Here is a 24,785-nt window from a genome sequence, read left to right as displayed (position 1 = left end):
GTACAAATTTAATCAGTCAACAGTTAGGAAGTTAGTGAAGACTTTTAAGACGTAAAAAATTAATTGAAAAAGCTACCATTACATCAAAGAAAAGCTTTCTTTAAAATATTATGCCAATTCATGATCGAAAAATCAATGTCAAATAATTTACAGGAAGATAAAATTGCGGTAATATCTCATGTCATACATCACAATATACACAGAAACTGACTTTGAATCAACACGCGAGTAAAAATAAAATAGCAATCGCTGAGTATACATAATGTATTACATTGTCAGCAAGGCTTCACAAAATTATAGTATGTTCAAACAAAATGAATCACAAGATTCACAAAAATAACATAGAGAACTACAATAATTACCAGAGAGTCAGTAAACTTGTTATATTAGCAGTTAAAAGCAACAATGTCAGTGTTATTAATCACAACTTTCAAAATAAATCCATGGACCAGGAAGAGTTCACTTGATTTTCTAGACATATCATTGCACAATATCTGAATTTGCCACGGCTTTACAACAACTTTTCAGATTTTCTATGGAAATTTCTGGTAAATAACAGAATCTACGTAGCAAGAAAATGAAAAGATGAGATGTCCCAATGGTATGCCATTGGGGTTTAAACAATTACAAAATTCTAAATTTGGAAAATTCATGCTTTTAACATAGACAATTGTAGGTCTTTTCTCACGCGTCGAGAAACATTGCAACCTCACAAAGAAAATAAAACACTTCAATAAATATATTAAAGAACCAGTGCCTGGTAAAAACTACTTAATTTGCCAGCAATGCCCGTCTAGTCTTTCAGCTGCTAGCAATTTTTTAGAGCTATTTCTGGTGTTCCTTAAGACATGATACCCTAAGCAATTGTTTAATTTGCTTGGCACTCTTTACAAGCAAACATTCTTATTTTGCCTGGCACTGCAACGTATTCAATATAAAAACACTATAAAAATTATACAGAATTAATTTTTAATAAATAAAGCGATAAATAAGTCGATATTTGATGACCTAAATTTCTCTACGGAATAGTTTCTAAAAGGCCTTGCTAATTATTACATACAATTAAGTAAACTATCGATCAGAAAAACGTGAATTAATATTTCCAAAAAGCCGTCAATCTAGTAGTCACTTTCATGCATTAAAATGCAAAGCTTATTGTTTTTCATCCGTTATTAGTTTTGCATGATGATTATACGATTATATTTAATGATAAATCGTGGTAAGGTGGTTTTCTTTTTTTATTATTTTATTGCTGTAACATGTACGGAGAAATTGTAGGTCAGACAAAAATGCGCGTTGACTTTTACTTCTTAAACTTCTCTTTCAAACGTTCTTGATTTTCTTTCGGCGAATCAAGTAATGAGCCATTTTATGTCGGTTGTTATTCCACTAAAGCGTAAAAGTAAACAACGGACAAAAATGTCTGATTTGATTTTAATTTGATTGAATTTAAAAGGTTAATTTTCATCCTCGGATTTTACTTTATTTTCTAGCCAAGGAAACTGATGAGTTTTTAAATAATCCAACTTCCCCAAATAATGCTGTTGGAAAAAGGAATATATTGTACAATAAGTAATTTATTGGCCAACTAACCATAAAATACTTTATTCTAAATCACTACATAGTATAAAACAAAGTCGCCTTTTCTGTCCCTATATCCCTATGTGCGCTTAAATCTTTAAAACTACGCAACGGATTTTGATGCGGTTTTTTTCAATAGATAGAGTGATTCAAGAGAAAGGTTTATATGTATAATACATGCATAATATACTAAGGTAACATTGCTAATTTTAGAGGTTTATAACGTGATGTCGTAAATTAACCTATTTTTTGAGGCTTATTTAGCAATTAGCAATAACGCTGCCTAACCTTACGAGTTAGATCAAATTAATGTACTACAGTATTGTACACCATAAAAAGGTCTACAAAAAAGTCCGCGATGGTATATGTTTATCTTTTAGGGATAACCCACATTAACCATTTTTATTGTTTACTTTTTACGTGAGAAAATGGCTTATTTACGAAGCTATTTTAAGCAACACGGCATTAATCCTTATCGAATTAAGTACCTTAAATACAGTGTGCAATTAATATAGATCAATATGGTTCCTTACAGCATGTAAATTAAACAAATATTTTCGGAGATATTACAAATTTAAAATTTGCGTTTAAAAATGTGTAATGTAATAAAAATTGTATGAATTTAGATATTCCAAAGATAGCAGGAAATCTTCATAGTAAGTATAGGGGAAGAGGAATTGTTTTACTCCAAATTTAATGCGTGCAGGCCAAGGGCAGTAATGAATGAACCAAAAATACTGGATCGATTTTAATCATGTTTTCATTGAGTGACATAGGCATATATATTTTATGCCTGTGCAAAGTCGGAGCGGGCCGCTATGATTTTATATACAACGTTCATATTTTTTCTGTAGTGTATTTAATTTAGTATCAGCATTGCACCCGTGCGAAACCGGGGCGGGTCGCTAGTAGGTTATAACAAGCTACTTGGTGAATATATGTCTAGGTAATTGACAAGAAAATTGACGTTGACAGCGTTTTCTCTTCGAATAAATTAATTTTAATTTTGGTCTTTTTAGTTATTCCCAAGTTATTAAGTTGATTGGCCTGGCAGTTTACAATATTAAACAGGTACATATTGTCCTTTCTTTTGTTATACAGCACAAATCAGTCTGAGCAGTCTAGGAAAAGACTGTACTAAATGAAGTTAATTGAACATTCTATTTAAATAATTACTGATTTCAGATTTTGTAAAAATAAAAAGCCTGTTTCTTCTGTGGAGAGGGTAAAGAAATTATGATTTTTCTACAACTTCTAATCAAATAGCGTATGTTAAATTAGAGGTTTATTATTTGCAAAGTGCAAATTTTGAAGGAAATCTCAATTTTATTTAATTTAATAATAATATAATATAATAATAGTAATATTATAATGATAGAGAAATAACATATAATATATAAATTATAATATAATAACAATAATTTTCTATTATAGTATATATATATATATAGTATATATATATATATATATATATATATATATATATATATATATATAGATGTATATATTCTACGGATGAATCAAGCTAAACTCACCATATAACTAGCTATACTATAATATATGCAAAATATTTTAAACAACATTATTTCTCACGGAAAAATATCTGTGAACAAGCAAAGAAGTTGGTCTAAGAAGTATATGAGTAGTCCCTCTGGAACTGCTAGTTTCAATGTATAAGATAAAGGAAGAAGTAGAAAAAAATTGTTAGATAAAAATTCAAGGTCCCCCAATATGGAGTAATGAATCGTAGGCTTAAACTCTAAGTAAATATCTAAAAGACAAGGCAATAAATATGTAAAAAGTAAAATGGAAGTCACATGACATAAAAAATATTGCTTCAGGCAGAACCACAAAATTAATTGTGGTTTTAATCAAGACCAGCAATATTCCTGCAACTGTAATTATTTCCCTAGAATATTAACAACTCAATTAACTATATAGCAGTTTGGTACCACCAAACACTTTGCAGCATTGCCATTCTTCGAAGTATGTGCTAAACTGGTATGCGTATAAAGCAGCTATAAGTAGTGTTTTTTTTACATATATCTTATTTGCTTCCTACAATTTCTAAACTCACTGTAATAACAACGTGTTTTTGATTGATGCAATTTTTTTGTTCCGTCACTTTCATGTTCCTTCTTACATATTTCTACGGGGCTTCTATAGGGTTTCTGCTTCTGATTTAATACTTTTGAACAGTCATTTTTATGGTGGCCTTAAATTTTTATCCAATAAGATTTTTCGGCTTCTTCCTTTATCCTGTATATTCAAATTAGAATTGACTCATATACTCCTTAGACCAACCCTTTGACAGATATACTGAAATTTTCAGCGGTATATTAAATTTTATTAAGGTATTTTACTGTTCCTTTTTGTTAAAATCCAATTGAATATTTTTTAGGCATTAAGATCAATTTCACATCAAACTACGAAGCGCTGATCCATGTGTTAAAAACATTTATGATTAAGTACCACATCAAATATAATTATAAAAAAACTATAAAATCAAGTTTAGATGCAAACACAATATATTAGGCCTGAGAATTATTAATGAAACAAGACGTATTCGCACGCCATCAATTATCAATGATGTTTTCCATTGATTGATTAGCGTCAATTAAAAAAATAACCGGTAGATATTCTAACATCGGATTAAAGCCGGTCTGCTTGTTAAGTTGTTGCGCAACGTCATTTGTTTAAGTTACCTATAACATTCTAATCAATTAATGAAATTTGTAAACGACGAATGTAGTCTTTTACTACATTCTCCGCCAGTGAAAGTATTTCTGCCGAAACAACTTTGAACAGATTAAACTAAAAATATCTACCAAATACAGCGAAACTATATTAAGTATTCATTCCATTCGTGTGTTCACGTCAGAATATCTTGTTTTAATATTAATTTTAATATTGAATTCTACAGTAATTTGTTGACCATTTATATACAATAGTTAAGTCTTTAAAATCATTGATAATGTGTATTAGATAATGTAATTTTAATTTTTCGCGGCAACGATATACTGCTTATTATCAGTAATATTATTTCAATCAATGTATTATCCGTAACTAAAAGTAAACTTCCATAAAGCAAAAAAAAATCATATCAAAAAATTTTTATACTGTTGGATCTTACTTTACTGGCATGATGAACGTATAAATTAAAATATATTTAACAGAAATTTTACCATTTCAACACTGTATTGATCAGTCAGCATTCCTTGTGACTTTTCAGCGAAAAATAATTAACTTGAATATTTTTTAGAAATTGAAATATAACTGGATATTAAAATTTACTAATAGATAATTAATTAATTATTGTTTTTAGCTATTAGCTAGAGTTTCTGATAAATTCTAAATTATACAGCAAAAATTAAATTTCAACTACCAAATTATGAATAAACAAAGAGAAATATAATTATAAATTTTTTGTTTAATAAAATACTCTATATAAAAACTATTGCAAGATAACATATTAATATAATAGATAATTAATATATTTCATTATCAGAATTATTGGAATAATCTATAAAATTATTAATAATAAAATGGAAAATCGGAATTTGATAATAGTTATATTCGATATTTTCAAACGCTAGATTTATAAAATTATACTTATAAACATAATGTACAAGAACTATTCAAAATCTACACTTATAAAAAAGCTATATATACTTTTCAAAATAAATCTATTGCTGTGATGATAAAAAAATTTTTTGGTACAACAACTTTGCTACCAAATATCCACTCATATAATTCCACAGCCGCTCTATTTATCGAATTTAGCTCCGTAAAAACTATACATTCAACAAACCGATCGAGGACATGGTTTTAAGTCAATTAACGTCTTTAACGAATCCAAAATCGAATTTAACACCTGTTTCAAAAATTGGAACAAAGTTTGAGCTTTGAAGGAGATGAAACAAATATTATAGAAATCCTACTGCTTTTTGATCACAGTAATAAATTATTTCATCTTGGAAAATATCTTTAAAAATATTAAACCATATTTACATTAACTGCATATTTACCAGCAAAAGAACCCTTTCACTTAATCAAATATACTACGTATTATGCTTCAATCAAAAGCATTATATCGATAATTAAACGCACCTTTGCAATTATAGCCGGTCCCAAGACAGCTTTCAATCACCACGAAAATTGGTATTTATCCGCTTGTTACAGTCTCGCAACTTACAACTACACCAAAACACCGAGCTGTTCAACCATCAAACCTCAACTAACTATATTCAGAACTGTCGATACAGATAACTTGCGATTTCTGTCCCCAAATTAAACATAAAACTGTCACTTTCACAAAACAGTTGCCGATCAGCAAGGTGGTTGTGGCGTGGCTTGCCGAACAAAAGAATAACGACCTATAATATAATGTCTGTTCGGTTTATTGCAAATGTTAACAACTAGCTCGCCGGTACCAGTACTAAAAGTATTTATTCGTCTTGCAGCGTTTGTAAGACGTTGGCAACGTATCGCGTTGGCTCGTCTGAGTAGCGGTACTGACCATGCCGCGTTCTTCTTCGCTTAAGTACACTATGTGGGTTTAACGAATAACGAAAAGTGAATATTGGGTCAATGGAGAGATAAACACGGACGTCAGTACGAAGAAAGTGAGGGTATATATCGCTCTGAGGCACAATAAAAAATGTTTAGAAACTAATTTCTATAACATGTTGTAAACAAATAATTTTGGCAACTATTAAATGCTTGAATTAATAGTATCAATATAACCAATTGCAAAATAATTCTATGTAGGTGTTAAATTCACGTGTTTTGATAATTATCCACACATAATCACAGTTTTTAACAAAATAGGTACGAAGAAACGCTGACCAGGGATGACTCAAAATTGGATTCTCGATATTCGTTACTTTGGTTGTTTGACGTGAAACAAACTTGCTGCGAAAAATATTCTATTATTACACTGTCAGTAGATCTTTGAAATATCTCGGCACGGAAAAACTCAAATTTTGCCTTCAGAATAAGAAATCAAAAAGACAGAACTCTAATAGATCCTATTAAATTGATGAAAAAGGGAATATGAAAAAGGGAAAAGACAGAAGAGATAATTTTGATTTATACCAAAGTTTTTTTGTTTATGATTTTATATTATATAATTTTATATTCTATAACGGAGATTTAAACTAACCAATCAAATTACACGTATGGCCGATTATAACTCCATCTAGATGTTGGGCAAAGCAAAACCTTTCTCCATAGACCCCTATTGAGATTTCTCTCTATTGCTCTATGCATATAGTTTCTTAGATATTCTCGAAAGGTACTTGTCGACGTAGTTGATAGACAAATGCTATTGTAATCACCGTTATATTACCTTGTACATTGTTAAGATAGTGGTTATTATAAGGTTTTTCCGCCATATGGCAACGTTTACATGTGATGGGACAATTTAAAAAAAATATTGCAATTTCAAGAAGAGCAATTTTATTCCATGCCTAGAAAAATGAGGTTTTCTGTGGTGCACTATGAGTGACAACGAAAAGTTGTTGTACTGCGACAGTTTTAAGAGGAATAAATCATGAGTTACGGCAGTGGGGCGACACGTATCGACAATGAAGCTTAGTATTTGTCGCCGTAGATTCTCGCTGTGTATATGAAAGAACCAGCAATGTGAAATACATTACAAATTAATAAAGAGTAAACTTTCTTCAAGTGTACAAGTTGAATAACATATTGTTGTAAAAAAGTCCCCAGCCTGACCCATCGATGACGCTACTAGAATTAAATCCATATGTTTTTTAGTTTGAGGGAAGGGAAAAATACATTTCAAGAAAAAATTTGGCTTGGTACCGAGTTTCTGGACACTGTCCCAGGAAAATCAATCATCAAGGATTCGTATGCTAAGTTTAGAGGTGGTGAAATGAGTACCGAGGGCGCTGAACGCAGTGGACACCCAAAAGAGGTTGTTACCGACAAAAGTATTTAAAAAATTCACAAAATGATTTTGAATGACCGTAAATTGAAACTGAATAAAATATCAGACAGTCTAAAGATACCAACTGAACGTGTACATCATATCATTCACGAATATTTAGGTATGAGAAAACTCTGTGCAGTGTGGCTGCCACGCGAGCTCTCTTTTAACCAAAAACAATGACGAGTTGATGATTCGGAGCAGTGCTTGAAGAGGATCAAGCGTAATATACCCGAGTTTTTGCGCCGATATATGACAACGGATGAAACACGGCTCAATTATTTCACTCCGATTCAGTCCAATTGACAGTCATCCGAGTGGACTGCACACGATAAACCCGCTCCAAAGCGTGAGAAAACGTCAAAAACGAGAACAGTCGGCTGGAAATGTTATAGCGGTTGTATTTTTAGATGCGCATGGAATAATATTCATTGACTACCTTGATAAAGTAAGGACCATCAACAACGACTATTACATAGCGCCATTGGACCGTTGAAGGACGTAATCGCCGAAAAACAGCCGCATTTGAAGAAAAATAAAGTGCTGTTTCATCAAGACAATGGACCATGTCACAGGTCAGTGAAAACGATGGCAAAAATCCATGAACTGAGCTTAATCGCTTCCTCATCCACCGTATTCTCCAGATCTGGCCCCCATCGACTATTTTCTGTTCCCAGATCTCAAGAGAATGTGTTTTACTATCGTAAGCCGGGGACTTTTCAATTGACTTGTTACATGCGCGACAACGTTCTGACACACTACAAAATTTGTGAAGAATACTCTGTTGAAATTCGAATGAAAATACTGTAATTTTTAAAAACCTTTAATGGTATCTGATAGAAGTTGATTAGTGATTCGTTGTTTCAATATTACTATTCTGATTTATTACTATTTTCAATAATACAAACTTGTAGTACATATAAGTCACTTTTAATTGTTCTTATACATAAGTTTACTAATCCTTAAAATTTTAAAGATTTATTCAAAAATTTTGGTGTATTTCAGTTTTCAAGACACCACCCTGTGGAACACCTGTCGAAATAGGTTTAAGTGATGAGAATGCCCCTTCATACGATACTCTAAATATTCTTTCGAAAACATATGATTCTAGCAATCGAGGGTAATTCCGCGGTAGCAATACGCTCATTTTGTAGATTAATTCCAAATGCCATACCCGGTCAAAAGCTTGTGAGACGCCAAGAATATAGCTGCGCAATATATTTTTTTTCGGATGCTTTTTCAACAAACTTTTGTGCAGCTGGTCGATTGTCGGGTGGTGATTTCGAAATCCGAACTGGAAATGTAATATTTTTATAAATGGTTTAATACGTAAGAAGTTACTCAAATAATTTTGATCTTGAAGGTAGCAGCGAAATAGGCATATAGGATCCAACTTGTTCTGCGGTTTTCCAGGCAAATTTAAAAGATGTGGGTGAGCAAGGTGAACAGTCTCACCAGACTATTAAAGAGGTGAAGAAAAGACACCAGATTACTATTCAACAAGTCAAAAATGTACAGAGAGAGACCTGACTGTAAAAAGGAAAGGTTTTACTGTATGCTAGTGAAAATATATTTAAAAAATGTATGTATAATTAATATTTTGCAAATAAAGTGACATTTTTCAAGTCAATTCCATTATATTTTAGTGTAATAACTCATTTAACATAGTTGCTTAAATAAAACTTAAGTAATAAGTTACCCAAAAGAAATGTGTTATTCTACGATCAAAAGGAAGTCAATTTCAGATTCAGCACTCCCAAAAACATAAAAGTCGCATCACAAAGCCTAAACAGCTGTTATAATTTTTTGTAAACCTTTTTCATTCATTATTCATTCCTTTAAAACTTCATAAACTTCTAATTAGGGTAGCTAACCGATCATCGTTTAGATCCGCGTATAATTTTTGCTACTAACATAATTACTGTATAACATCTGAGCCGCCGTACAATTACTAATATAATTTCGAATCCTGACAGTTTTCGCTGTTCTCGCTGATGAAGATAAATTAGAATAGAAACCTCATTAATACCGAACTCCATCGCGAATTTGTTAATTTAAGTTTCTGGATCATATATCCATGGTGTTGCTTTAAATATTAATCGTATGATAATGTTCCAGCCACAATTTATACATCAAAGATTAACCTTGTCGAGGCCTCCTCGATAAGGAAGGGATATCGAAAGGGAGATCAGGTTGGGCTTTATACGGTTAGTTATAAAAGAATTTTATGGTTCAATTTGTATTCTTAAAATAGCGGCAGGGATGAGGATCAATGACCCAAATTTTAACATAATATTGATTCAATTATCGAAACAGGATTCTGCCTTTTGAAAAGTAATCGTTCGATACATTGTGAAGCCCCATCTACTCGTTCTCAGTGTCCCATTGATTATTTAAAATCGATTTTTGTATACATTAAAAAGATCTAGACATCATTTAATTACTATTAATGAAATTTTGAAAAGCGATTTTCAATCAACACAAGGGTCTAGAGAATGATATTGATATAAGTCATCATTAAAGCAAGTTCGTCTTAAAAAATATTTTTCTGAACTAATTCCAAACTGGTGAAACAACCAACCTTCCAACTAACCAACAATTTGTCTTTATGATGAGTTAAATCTTAGTATATAACTAGGAGGATCCATCGGCCCTATCTCAGTCTCCGGTGTATTTAGTAGTATATTTTATTATATGCATCTCCCTACACAACAGTACAAAAGATCAAATAGTTTAATTCTTTTGAGTCTGTGCCCTCCTCTGATGGTAACCAAAATTTGCAATACTATATATACTATACTTGTTATATTCTCATGATAGTGGAGTCTTTCCGGATGTCCTATTGCAATTTTCTTGATTTCTTAACCGACTGTGGATATCTGAAGGTCTTGATGTAGGTAGTCAGTGCTGTAGTATTTGCGTGCGCCACAATACTTCTCAGGGTTTTGTTCAGAAAAATTCGTATTTTGTTTATGCTACTCTTTGCAGAACATCCCTATAAAAAAACTTCCTATGGCCATATACGTTTCAGTATTTGCTTAAGTAATAGCAATTTATTATGTACTGATAATTGTGATTTTCTTCCAATTAGCCAATACATTCCTATATTTCAATTCCAGTTCTTTTCCTTAATTCATTATATGTGCCTTCCAGCGAATTTTTCCACCAGGATTAATTCCAGGATATTTAGCGTTCTTGCTCTATGGAATATTAGCATTATTTAATGTTATTGTGGCTTGTACAGTCTGATTGCAGGTGAACTGCACTTGCACAGATTTACTTTCGTTAATTTTTATTTTCCAAGCTTGTTCCATTTTCGTGTGGCTTCTTTGCTATTGTCTCCGACAATTATAATCGCAGTATTATCAGCAAATGTAACCATCGTAATATTCTCAATTTGTGATATGTTACAAGTGTAGAGTAGATAAAGCTTTGGCTGCCGTACATAGCCTTGTGGTACACCTGCTTTTTTTGTAGAGTAAGCTTCTTGTTTAACTCTAAACATTCTGGCTGTAATGTACGATTTTAGTAGTTCGGTGTATTGTTTTGGTAACATTTTCTGTAGTATGAACAAGTCCTTCATGCCAAACCTAATCGGAAGGCTTGTGCTACATTTAAGAACATGGCTGAGCATACTTTTTACTAAATAATAATAAGTTAGTGTTGGTTATTTATCCAATAACTCCTGCAATTCCCGCTCTTACGTTTTCAATCTACCAGGAGGCTTTTTTGAACTTTGAAAGTTGAAATCATCACATTTTAATCGAAACCAAGTTGTTCCTTCTCTTATGGTTGTAACATGCTCATCTTGTGTCTCTACCAGCAAATAATAAGTTTTGTCGGCGGCTTTTTTCTTTTCATGAAATAAGAAAAGTAATGTAAATGCACATTCTCATGCGCAAAACCAACTCAACAAAAATTATAAATCTGCAATGCTGTTATTTTTTGGCGGAAAGTATCTTGTGTAATTTCTGGGTGAATTCCAGTAGAATAAAATGGCATACGTATCAAATCATAGTGCTTACTTATGGCTAGAGAAATCTAAACACACAAAACCGCAAAGAAGTTAATTACAGATATACCTTATCGATTTTTTTTACTTTTAAAACACCCTGAAATGTGTTTCATTTCTGCTAGCTTATTGAATATCGAAACAGTTGATAGTTAACTTTTATTTTATAAGATTTGTTTTGAAAATAAAAGCATAAAATAAGTGTTTCTTAAAAATTTTGATACTTTTAGCAAGATAAATAAAATACAGTAGACCAAATTTTGATAAATCTGAATTTTGTCAATCAGGATTTGTCCCAAAATATTGGCTAATATATTAACCATTTGACAACATTCTGCAGTGCCAACATTAATGAAATATACAGAGTGTGAAGAACAGTACAAAATAAAATAACAAATAAATATTGGTATAAATGTAATAGTGAACGTAAAAATAGTAATGGTAAATTGGTGAATTTATTAATGCCTTAAACAGTCAATGATTAAATTTTTAACAAGAAATATTGTTTAAGTGCTATGCTGGGTAAAAGTTATTCTTGCTTAGACATTTTTCCGTAATACCCTAATTTATCTCCACCAAACCTTTGATTTGATCAAAGAACCGTTTCCACATATACATGAAATTTAAAGAAGAATACTTTGAAAATTATGAAATAGGATTGCAAATTATCTAGCTCGAATAAGTTTTATGTCTCACTATTATATGTTATATTATTCAAGAATACAAATAACTAAGACTTTAATAATAGAATAAAACGTGTGATGTATAAAACTAATTTACTATGTGATACTGTGAAGATAGAAATAGTACAATTACTATTCAAGTGTTTGCATGTATTTCCTAACAGATATCTATTGGTGAAAATCAACAGGATCAATGCAAACAACTTAACATAACTGCTGGGTACTATGGTTTTAGCATGTATTTACATAAAATAACAGTTTTCAGTTTATGTTATTAAGTATGTATTAGCGCTAATGATAGAAGTCGTTTTCAACAGTCATTCATTTAAATGAAAATAATCTTATGAATACTGCTGTAGTCCACCACTTTTGGCGGTATATTTTTATATAACTACGGTAAAAATTTGTAGAAAATGATGAAATATGTTTTGATGAATATATATATAGAACCAATTTTTCTCAATAAATGACTTTTTGAAATGAAGTGAAATAAATTGATCAGTAATGAACCAAGCGTTTTGAAGCACTAAGCTTCTGGGAATGTCAATCAACTTTTTGCTTTAAACATTCAGAAGCTTAATAAGTATATAACTAAGTTATACGATTTAATGGAACATATAAAATAATTTAAATAGTAATAGAAATAACATCCTATTTTCAAACTAGATTAAAAAATAATATATAATTACTTTTTATAAGTTTTCAATATACATTAATATTTTGTTTCATTATTTATAATAATATAGTTTATTAGATATTAAAATATTTATTGAATTTTACACTAATTAAAGACCTTGTCTTAATTAAGAGTTGAAATAATAAGGTTTTCATAACTAATGAGATTTTCATTATAATTAGGATAATTTTGTTATTTAAATACCTTTTAGTATACCTATTTAACCTTTTACGAGTGGAGTTGTGTCGAAAATTAGCCACGTTTCCATGAATATATTACATTATAGAGTTGTATTCAGAATGCGTGGTTGACATTATTTGTGTTAAGAGTCTAATGTTTGTTTAAAGCTAGATAAGTCAGAAATCGATTAAAACCTTTAGTTTGTACAATTTTTCTCGCTTTTTCTCCCTTTGAGCAAAATTATAGTCTAAAATGTTAGTTTCTTACATATTCGTGTTCTATTAACGTATATAATTTTGCAACCCCATGCATTAAACCAACATATATAATAATAAACATATATTAATTTATTAAACAATATAAAACAAAAAACTATATTGAAGAAGTTTAAGTAAACGCGTGGAATATAAAAACAATGTTAAAATGTATAGCAAAAATTAAAATAAGAACTGGCAGATACTAATCCACTCCAAAGGATCCATTAAGTATTTGCATGTATTTTGATCGGCGATATCTATTGATGAAAATAAGATGCGAAAATTATCAATATAAACAACTCTTAAACAACCGAACCTAACTATTAGACTCGTTGAATATTATATTTCTCTATAATTCAGTGTATGGGGACATTAATTATGCAACGTTTAAAATTCTATTTTCTACATTCATTATTTTTAACCGACTTCGAAAAAGGAGGGGTTCTATGTTCGGCTGTATATTTTTTTTATGTATGTTCCCAGATTTCTCCGTCAATTGTGCGTCAATTTTCAAAATTCTTTCTTTTTTTGAAAGAGTGCACTTCAGAGGTGGTCCTATTGAAACCATATCAGGATCTGTTGATGGAGTGGGAAGGTTTTTGTAAATCGAGGGAAACGACCAAATTTCAAAGGCATGTACGAAGTTTTCCTATTTAAAATAAGAAGATCTTGGCTTGAGAAGATCGAGGGGAGACCCTCAAACTGCAAAAGCATGTACATAGTTTTCACATATTTTTTATCTAACATAATTCAATATTTGGGTGTAATGTTATTACTGAGCTGATGTGACGGAAAATCGGAAGTCGTTCAGTGTAAAAATCATTCAGTTTACTTTTTACGCACTAACTATAGCATATAAAATCTCGTAGAAACATTGTAGATAACTACTATGCTGTAATGGTTAAAGAGTTTAGCTCCGAAGTGAAGGTCTCGGGTTCGATTCCCGGCGGGGACAATAACTTTTTGTTGTTGTTTAGTTAACATTTGTCAAGCGACTCCCCGGGGCCTGAAACTCTTCTTATTTTCTATCATTGTTTCTTTATTAACATTTTCCTCATATGAGCTGCACTTTTACTTGGCCGACCAATTGTAATATTAAATAAAATAACTGCGTAGTTTATTGAGTAAATATCTAACATTAAATAAATAGGTTTAACTAGTATATATATATATATATATATATATATATATATATATATATATATATATATATATATATATATATATATATTATTTAAGGATGTTTTTTTGTGTTAAATATCTAAGTTTGATTTAATTATTTATTAAAAGTTAGTTTATAATTTTTAGTGAGTCCTTCTTTATTTTTTTACGTAGGTTCAGTTTTTTTGTTGAAAATATTCTTCAATAAATAGGTTTCCTAAAGTGAAAAAATTACAAAAAGTCTATATCAAATAACAGCTTTTAAATTTTTAAATATTTTATTATTAGCTTTAAATATTTTATTCAATCAATGTATTATTTACGAAAGATCTCTGCGTCGGCTATTATCTTTTGATGAAAATCGATTTCTACATTTAATTTTGAGAACGGAAATATGAAAGGAGACAGAAATTAAAGGAAAATATAGAAATGTAGAAGTTTATATTATTTACTATATAGCGACCGCTACAAGCCTTTAGGCCACCACGCATTCACCTACATCAAAGTCAAAGATTGGCAACGCTGGTGAATTGGTACCATGCGCTTCCCGGCTATAAAAGACAACTACGATGACGTCTCGCTCTCTTTTCTTTTCTCTACCCCCTTGAAACAGTACCACTTCCACAGCGCTACCGTACTTCCTTTACCTAACCTACTATCCTGTCCATTCTCCCGTCGACCACATGTATTAATTTAAATCGAAATAAACAAGTCATTCTTCAACCAAGTTTTTCAGTTCTCATGCGAATTCCTTCCACAAAATAGTAGTGAATATTCGGACACACAATCGCCTCGACAGCCACACATTTCGACCGACCAGCCGAACATACCTACAACTAAAATACTTTTTACGCTAATATACCACTCTTGTCTTATTGGTGTTTCTTTGAGCGGTATGAGAAATTCGAATTGAGGACAAAATCAAATTAATTAATATGGATTATTTACCAATTTTTTAGATAGTAAAACAACCATTACCCTATGCCGAACTACTACGCACTTCAAAAACAGATAATCCACCTTATCCATAGGAATATCCATTCGGTATCTATTTTGTTTTTTGATTTTATGCCAGCGCCATGTATATGATTATTATCGATTCAGATTAGAGGTTTAAAAATGGATAGGTTTCAATTATAATACGTGATTGAGTTGCGGTTATTGTTGGAATTGGTATTTTTTATGCATGAGTTAATCATCTGTCGGATGAAATTGCTGCACACAAAATACACTATTTGATAAAAAACACACTTCAGCTTCAATATTTAACTAAATGTAGGTAGAAAAAGTTCTAATTTTAAAAATTTAGTTTAGTGACGTAGTAATTAAGTTAAATTAGCCGCGATGGTCGAAAAGACAGGACGGTTTTCCTACTGCAATAGTTAATGGTTGGAATCCTGCCGGTACATGCTTGTAATTTTTTGTTTCTTTGTGTAAAATAATTTTTGGGTCTCTGAATTTTATATACGATATATACGGTACTGTATATACGGTTATACTGTAAAATCCACCAAGAAAAATTATCCCTGTCGTGTTAGTAATCAAGCAAATATCTGTCCAATTGCCATCAATCAAACTACCTGCCAATGGCCGTGGTTCGAACCCTACATTAGGCTGCGCTAAAATGTCGAATACTAAAATAAAACATGTGAATCTATATACATACATGTGAGCATCCATCCTGTATCAGAGCAAATAACGATAACAACAATCTGAATTGGTCTTTGAAAATAATATGGTATTCCCCAGGAAACAAAATGTTTTTACAGAATTATGGAATTCCCAACACTAAAAGAGAAAACACCCAAGTCATGCCAAACCCCGACACAGCAATCCCCCAGAAAGCGACTCTGCATAAGATGCTAGTCCATCCAGTCTGCCTCTATGGAGCACTGATATGGTACATGTATGCCTCTGAGAGACAACTTGAACTACTCCAAGTATTTCAATCCAAAAAGTCCACGCTTTACTCAATGCCCCATGGTTTATGGGGAACGTGAATACTCTACAAACTACCGACCCATCTACAAACCCCAGTAGTTAAATCAATGACGACAGCCCAAGTCGCATCCAAGAGTCCCTGTCGTCAGTAAAATGTCTCTATCCCGAACCCGAAGCGACATCAGCAAAATACCTGTTGATTCTAGCTGGTCAATCTGAAATAAGAAAAAAAAAACTCGACGGTCTCTTCTGGCTATCTAATTACTGGAATAAATCATAAATAATCCCGTTAGTTTCTATCACATCACCAGGTGCTCATCCTCATTTCTCATATACATTTAATATCACGCAAGTGTTAACGGGTTTGACTGCGATTATTCGAAGACGACGTGGGGTGTTTATGTGACTGAATGGTGCTGATGAGTGGGACGTCTAGACATTCGCTGTTTGGTTTATGTTCGAATAGATTTAAATTCAAGTCTTTCATCGCCATTCAACAAGTCGCCTTCTTCTACCTTTGAATAAAACAATTTTTAAAATAAATTAATAGCGCAGTCGCTCGTATACCTAGGAGATTAAAAAGCTGTTCTATTTTGAATGCATTAAATCAAATTACTCATCAAAAAAGGAGACAGGTAGAGAAAGAGACAGCATTCCTTGGTGTATTAAATGGAGTTCGGGCAATAGTATCGTTGCAGAAGCTGTAAGGTCACAGAAGGTGGACTGAAGGTGCTCAAAAGCTCCGGGCCATAAACTATTCCAATTAGGAAACACTCGAGCTTTGAGCAACACCTCTAGTGCGAGGATTTGCATGACAAGCGTTACAGATGTGTAAGTGTTACGATGTAATGCGACTAAAAGTGGTCTGAAGTTGTTATGAACTAATATAGTCTAGTAGAATTTGGACAAAAGCTTAAAGTTCACAGTGAATAGCCACTAAAAGCGGATCATGGTAGCTCAATTTCAGCCGTACACTATTGGAAAATAGGATTTTTTTTAAAAAAACACTCTACAGAGGAAAACTATGGAAATTTGGACAAAAATAGTGTCATTCCAAAGATCTTCTAAGCTACAGGCGATACTCAACAATAATTTCATTGGAACTATAGGTTGTCCAAACGAGGCAACGACCACGTCCATTCAGAGAAGTGTTATTTCATGTGACTATTATAAGTGAGACGTAGCCGTAGGTACTTAGACGTAGGCTAATGTTCGAATATATATGAATTGTCAGTATCGTTTTGTGTCGACGATCAAGAAGTCGCCTCTTCTTCCATTGAATAAAACAGGTTCTAAAGTAAATTAATAGTTCTTCTATGTTTAAAACAAAACCATTTCCAAAATAAACTATTTCAAACTTTATGAATTTTTAATTTTTTCACATTTTTATGCATTCTTTAGACTGGTATATCCGTTAATATCTTCAATAGTTTTAACAAATATTCTATGCTTATAATATAAAATAAGTAAACAAATATTATGTAACTTTTTTTCTCTCTGAGGAATATAAGATGAAAGAAATTTCCTTAGACAAGACCAGTAATATTACGTGCCCGATACAAGAAAAAATTCTTACTAAGAAAACTACTAACCGCAGATGTCTTTTATTTCTTTTTTGCTATTACGAAATATTTATACGCTACTAGTAAACTGAGTATCTATAAAAGTATTATATATCTCTTATATATAAAAAAACCCAAACATCTGTATGGAAACGGTTGCACAAAAAGGTATACTGCACGTGCCGGTACGGAATACTAATTGCTGTTAAATTATTTACAAAAATGTTTTTACGCTATAATTACCGGCATTGATACCCGCAATTTTCGACAAAAATTTAGCAAAACCACAAAACATTGTTTTCGTATTTTTAAGTTTATAATTGTTTTATCACTTTCTAAATATCACGCCATGGGCACTGTTTGTGAGTGTGAGATATATATTTATTGCCACAGTGATTAATGTTGCAATTTTATTAAATTTCTTATGATTTGTCCGGTTTCAGTGATTGCGTGGGTTATTAATACATTAACAAAAGAATTAGCTCGATGATATGAAAAAAATTATTGATTTTGTGAAAAAAATTAAAACGGACAGTTTTTGAAAAAGAGCACCTTTATTATACATTGACAATATATTTTTGAATTTTTCTTATGTTTCCCTTTGGATATTTCCCTCAAACTACATAAAATGTTCCCAGGAATTCGAGCATTTGTATTTGTCCTAGACAAAAGTGTAAAATCCGACGAGGAAAATGATCACAATAATGCCTGTAACCAAGCTGGGTAAGGCCGAATGTCTTCTGGGATGATTTCTAAGTTGGTCACTCACCAGTCGGTAGGCTTCATGCTGAGGACCGTGGTTCGGAACCCATGTTAAAGTGTAGGTACAGTCCAGACAAACCCCTAGTTGAAGAAGACTTTCAAATACATAAAATATAAAAATGTATAATATGTTTTTATTCCTATTTTTATTCTATTTACCAACTAGCTGCGGGAAAAAGAAGTCTTTTTACAACATGTTCCCTATTACTCATCTTTATTGTATATTCCATTTATCTGTGTTGTAAATTGTATGATTTTATTATTACTTACAGCCTACTTTATATATATATATATATATATATATATATATATATATATACATATATATATATATATATATATATATATATATATATATATATATATATATATATATATATATACATATATATATATATATATATATATATATATATATATATATATACATATATATATATATATATATATATATATACATATATATATACATATATATATATATATATATATATATACATATATATATACATATATATATATATATATATATATATATATATATATATATATCTTCTCATCTTCATTGAAATAGTTGTTTTTAATATCTATGATATTCGACAGTGAATTTAATACCACCACTCGAAGGACTTTTATAATCCTAAAAGCTTAAGATGATCACTTAAAAGATTCAACAACCTATGCTATCATTTCATTAAACTATCAAGTATATTCAAGCAATCATCGAATACAATTTGAAACTCTAGTAACCATATGGGTGCCTGAATAATTTTTCCTGCGACACGCGCAAGAAATTATTTTTTTCTGAATCACAATCGGTCAGTAAGGCATTCATATAATTACAATTCTGCCGCTAATCATACTTTTGTACTTTAAATGCTTTTTTAAACCAAAGTTAGTTCTGGAGTACATACATTGTAAGCCCGAAATTTAAAGTATTTATATCTTAGATAATTCGTAAGGTAGGTTCAGGGCATGGTTCAATAATTAATGCTTGGTATCCGCCACAGCACATTTCTAAATATTCATCATTGTATTGTAAATCACGAAACCAAATATAGGGCAACCGATCTTCTAAACTTACAATTTTCTCTATGTACATCATTATGACTCTATACGTTATATCTTCTACGAGCATCTCTATTTTCTTCAGTATGAGTTCCAATGTTTTTTTTTGCTCTTGACTGAATATATTAATTGAGTTACCCATATTCGTCAATATTTTGATTTAAACTAATTAAAAATTTGTCAATCTGTCAATATTTTATCAAAGTCCTCTGTATCACTCCCTTGATATTTCGACATTTAAATAAAATATAACATTTTCGTAATTTTTTATACAACCCTTGTTCTGACAATAACGAGTGCTACAAAAAAAGTATATATATTCCGTCTATTCATTTTTAAATATAGAAATAACCACAGACTGGCACCAGAAGGCAAAATATCACGCAAAAATAATGTAGTAACCTAATTATATAATATTCTATTATATTATACATTAAAGTTGTTTTAATTTAATACACATGAGACTTTAGACACATTAATTATGAAGATTATAAAACAAAATGTGTGGAAATAACACAAAATAGTTTTTACATTTAAATGAAATTACAAAATAAGTTTGCGAACTCAAATTCCCGAGAATATTTTGCGCTGCACATATATATTTAGTATAAGTAACTTAGAAATGCAGGTATTAATAGTCTGAAAGACCCTATCGCTGGAATTGCGGAACTTTACGAGAACATTTCTAAAGATATCGCGAAATGTTGGTACTCAAGATGAAATTAGTTGCAGCTGTGTTTTAACAAAGTAGAATATACATATATACATACATCAATAATATACATTGTTACTATGATAAGCATATAATACTTATATAAAAAGGTGTGACTTATATTATAGTACTGAGTTTAAATATTGAAATAAATTTGAGGTTACAAACATTTTAGAAGAGTGAATAATATCAATAGTTTAAGTTCGAAGTTCATATATGTTAATAATAAGCGCTTTTTAACGCAATTTTTCACATCAAAAAGGTATTTACTGGGAAAAATTAGTAAAACATATACCAATCACAATAATTTAACAATATGGCCTTATCGTGCTCGAAGAATCATGTTTTTTATTTTATTTTGACAGCGACGCAATGTATCTGCCCATTTTCGCTCTTCTTTAGTATTTCGAAACCGTATGCCATCTATGCCGAGATGTATCTGGACGCTGGGTGAGCCAAAACTTCCTATTCGAACTACAATAGTGTATTTTTCACGAATTTTTCATGATGTGGCTGAAAGTCGTCATGCAAGAAAATTACTTGCTATTACTTGCCTCTTCAACTCGCTATTACTGGACAGGCAACTGCAATATCAGTTTGATTCGGTTTCAGCAGCTCTTAACATACTATACCTTACCATTATATATGCAACAAGGTATTCCATCTTGTTGTCAATTAAATAGTTCCTATAGGGGATCCACTCTTTATCCCCAGTTATAAAAGCCTCTCGAAAATTCTTCTCTTTTGCATGGCTAAGGATAAAACTACAGGCAACTGCAATATCAGTTTGATTCGGTCTCAGCAGCTCTTAACATACTATACCTTGCCATACATACATAACATACTATATTTTTGCCCTTCAAAAATGTGTCAGACTGGAGACTTTTCAATTGACCACATTAGTTTCAACTTTGTCAATAAAAATGTAAAAACAAAATAATGTACATTCGATATACATTGTTAAATATTTTTGTTGCACGTACAACTTAGAAATTATACGAATAATATCCTTATTCAATAACCTGTTAACAATCCAGTTAATGATGGCAATAAACTCAATTAACTTATTAAAGTTTTACATTACCTCTTGCGAGATTTTATATCAGCAAAAACACCAATTATATCCTCCTATGAAATTTTCCTTGTTGCTTCTTGTTATATGCACTAAGCAGCTAAGGCGTTTAATTTTTCTTGATTGAATGTAAATTGTATAAGCAAGGAAAGAATCGCAGTAATAAATAAATTAAATTGAAATATTGAAATATTTTAAAAAGTCATAATCACAAAAGTACATTTATGAAGCTATAGAATATTCAGTATTAAAATATTCTAATTTCACCATTTAGTTTAAGTATTAATAATTAATGTTAGTATATAAATTTTATTTATGTATTTAATAATGTGTTTTTTATTTATGTAAAACAAAAAATATATTTAAAAATAAATTTGTCGTTAATTTGGTAAATCCATTACTGCTAATTGATATCGCTAATCAAAATGCATGCAAACGCCTGACAAAATATTTAATTGTTAGAAAAGTTTTCACATTTTCTTATATTTCTTATATGTAACAACGTAACCAGGCTGGGTAAGATCGGATGTCTTCTGGGATGATTTCTAAAGTTAGTCACTCGCCAGTCGGTAGGCTTAATGCTGAGAACCGTGGTTCGGGGCCCACGTTAAACTTTAGGCCCGGTCCAGATAAACCCATAGTTGGTAAAAGGAGACTTTAAAATATATATAAAAAAAATTTAAATATAAAAATAAATAAATTCCAAACCATTCTATATTTGAACCAAATTTAAATACGAATAAAGAAATTCAAATTTTTGTTATTCTTACAACAATTACCCATTACCGCTCTCATTTAACCTTTTACACATAGCGTTATAATGAAAATGTTGCTGTTCCATGTTCTCATGAATATGTAATGCTGCTTGTGATTGTGTAATAATCATTATTCCGAAAGGCTCGTACGCAAATTTAGTTTCAAATCATGCTGATGTGGTACACAAAACAGAAAAACAGAGATATGTAGAGCTAAAAGTACACTCACGCTTTTCCATATGGTAATTTGAAAAAGGGCTTCTAAAAAAATAATTCGATTTCGAAAAATCCATAAATTCCAAAATATTAATATTCACATCTTTATTAGAAATATGTACAATCAAAAAGGACAAAAATATGACCGGTTTCTTGTTAATATCCAATTATATCTTCATTTTCAATTCCAATTAAAGAGAAGGCACATTAAAAATAAAAGAAAAAACTAAATTTGAAATACAAATATTACGTTGCTTAATTGGAACAAGATCTCATTTATGAGTATATAATGATTTACTATTTTTCAAGCAATTTGTAGAACCGATATGAACCTATTCAATCCAATTACAAGCACTTTTTCTCAACAATCTTAACTAATGATTGTTTACACCGAAATATTCAGTTACCGACTGTCACCTAGAAAATCAAGGCAATCCTTAACAAGCATGGAGATCTCCACTCTGGTAATACAAGAAATATTGCAAATCTTGGAAAACTCTCGAACAGAACATAGGCTCAAAATAGTCAAACCATTTGATTTTTTGGTGCCGTGAATGTATTTACCAAAGAATCCATATATGTTATTATCGGGTAAGGATGGGTTTGCTTAGATTTTACCTACTTTTAATATGTTAGGTTAGTCGGTAACGACTAGTAAAGGTAATAATTTAAAAAAATCAATATATTCATTATGTTAAATACTATGCACATATATATAGTCTAAAGCACTCAAAGAAAGACAAGATTTAGATTTGGAGGGTAGTAAATTAAATAGCTAGAAATGGCAAAAATCTCGACAATATCAAGAATTTTAACAGATAGTTAATTGGGGCTTTTAAAGCTAACACAAGAGCTTCTTCTTCTTTTAAAGCGTCACAACATTTACTTCCAAAACAGTTCAATTATATTCAAAATTCTACTCATCTAATGGATTCTTTCGAACGAAATCTGTATTCAAATAATGATAAAAAAAATTATAAAATGAAATATGATATTTTGAAAACAAACCTGATAAAAATCACCAAATGTTTGAAGGTATGAAGTGTGTCTAAAATCAAACTACAGAAAGTTATAGAATACTTAAAAATTGTTACTCTTGTTATACTTTTCACAAGAGCTATAAGTTAATTTCACTACTAAACTATGGACGTTTTTATTTATCAATTTCGACTACATTTTAGACAAAACGTTTTTTATTGTCCTTTGGGATGAACCAAAATATTTTTATAATTATTGAGGTTTTAAACCAAACTACATAAAAATAAATAGATAAAAATAAATATATAAACATCTTTATGATACCAGCCATCCTTGTCTAAACATGCTAAATTTAAAAAATTATTCTAATAAACATATTTTCAATACAACACTATAGTATGAGTGAATACTATAGTCTAACGTCTATTACTCTATCGAGTGATTCATGCGTATCATATACTAAAGTGTTATTGTTTTTGGGTATCTATCAGCCAACACCTCATTACTGCAAACAGTGATATTTACGTCTTACTTCCTTTATTTTCATTAGCTATGTCAATCAATAATTCAACAAAATGTTCGTTCTAAAGTCATTTTGAAGCTGAACCCCCACGTTAACACTCAGTGGTAGTATTCTTAATGTATATAAAGCGATTTTTATAACGATGATACCAAAAACAAACTTCAGATTTTCATTTCACTTCCACGTGGGCATAGTATATATGCCTGTTTATAATGTGTAGAATATGCATGAAAACCTTAAAGTTAATTTATACCTTCAACAATATGAAGAGCTGCAGCACCCATAAATCGGTTACTTCCTCTAATGCAAAGAAGTACCCTATTAAGATCATCGAAAATATTCTTGTAGGTCATAGAATCCCTGTCCTTCACAATAAGTTTTATTCCTCCATGAATTTATAAACGACTTTCTAAAGTATAATTACTGTTTAATACATTATAACCACAAATTTAGTAATAAAATTTTCATAAACGTTACAGTAATCTTAAGCTATATTTTTACTGTAACTTTAGTTTTAGGCCTTAAGTAAAAAAATAGTTAAAAATAATATAGATCTACCAATAATATATAGCTTCCGATAATTTGGTTCTCGTTACTCCAACGCAATTTTGGTTTCAAATGATGTGAGCTTGATACATTGGATCGATAAGATGAAGTATAGAATTTAAGACAGAGATATTTTATTTTGTAACTATT

The 24,785-nt window shown here is 30.7% G+C and overlaps 2 protein-coding genes across 4 annotated transcripts in view; both read right to left on the bottom strand.

The window, feature by feature from the left end:
* The window catches only part of LOC143195049 (uncharacterized), an 87,160-nt gene extending 81,332 nt beyond the window's left edge, over positions 1-5,828 (bottom strand). For both annotated transcript variants that reach the window (XM_076401904.1, XM_076401912.1), the window contains exon 1: positions 5,692-5,828. The gene's annotated coding sequence lies outside the window, so the exon portion shown is untranslated. The remainder of the gene's footprint in view (positions 1-5,691) is intronic.
* Positions 1-24,785, bottom strand: part of LOC143195091 (synaptotagmin-15) — a 345,027-nt gene that overhangs the window by 257,414 nt on the left and 62,828 nt on the right. The gene's annotated exons all lie outside the window — the stretch shown is intronic.

This window comes from Rhynchophorus ferrugineus, unplaced genomic scaffold, assembly GCF_030347505.1.
Source record: "Rhynchophorus ferrugineus isolate W39M unplaced genomic scaffold, kcgeb_rfMv2 rfM1, whole genome shotgun sequence".
Classification (NCBI taxonomy): Eukaryota; Metazoa; Arthropoda; class Insecta; order Coleoptera; family Curculionidae; genus Rhynchophorus; species Rhynchophorus ferrugineus.
Note: the sequence above shows the minus strand (reverse complement) of the source record. Positions and strands in the feature narration are given on the sequence as shown.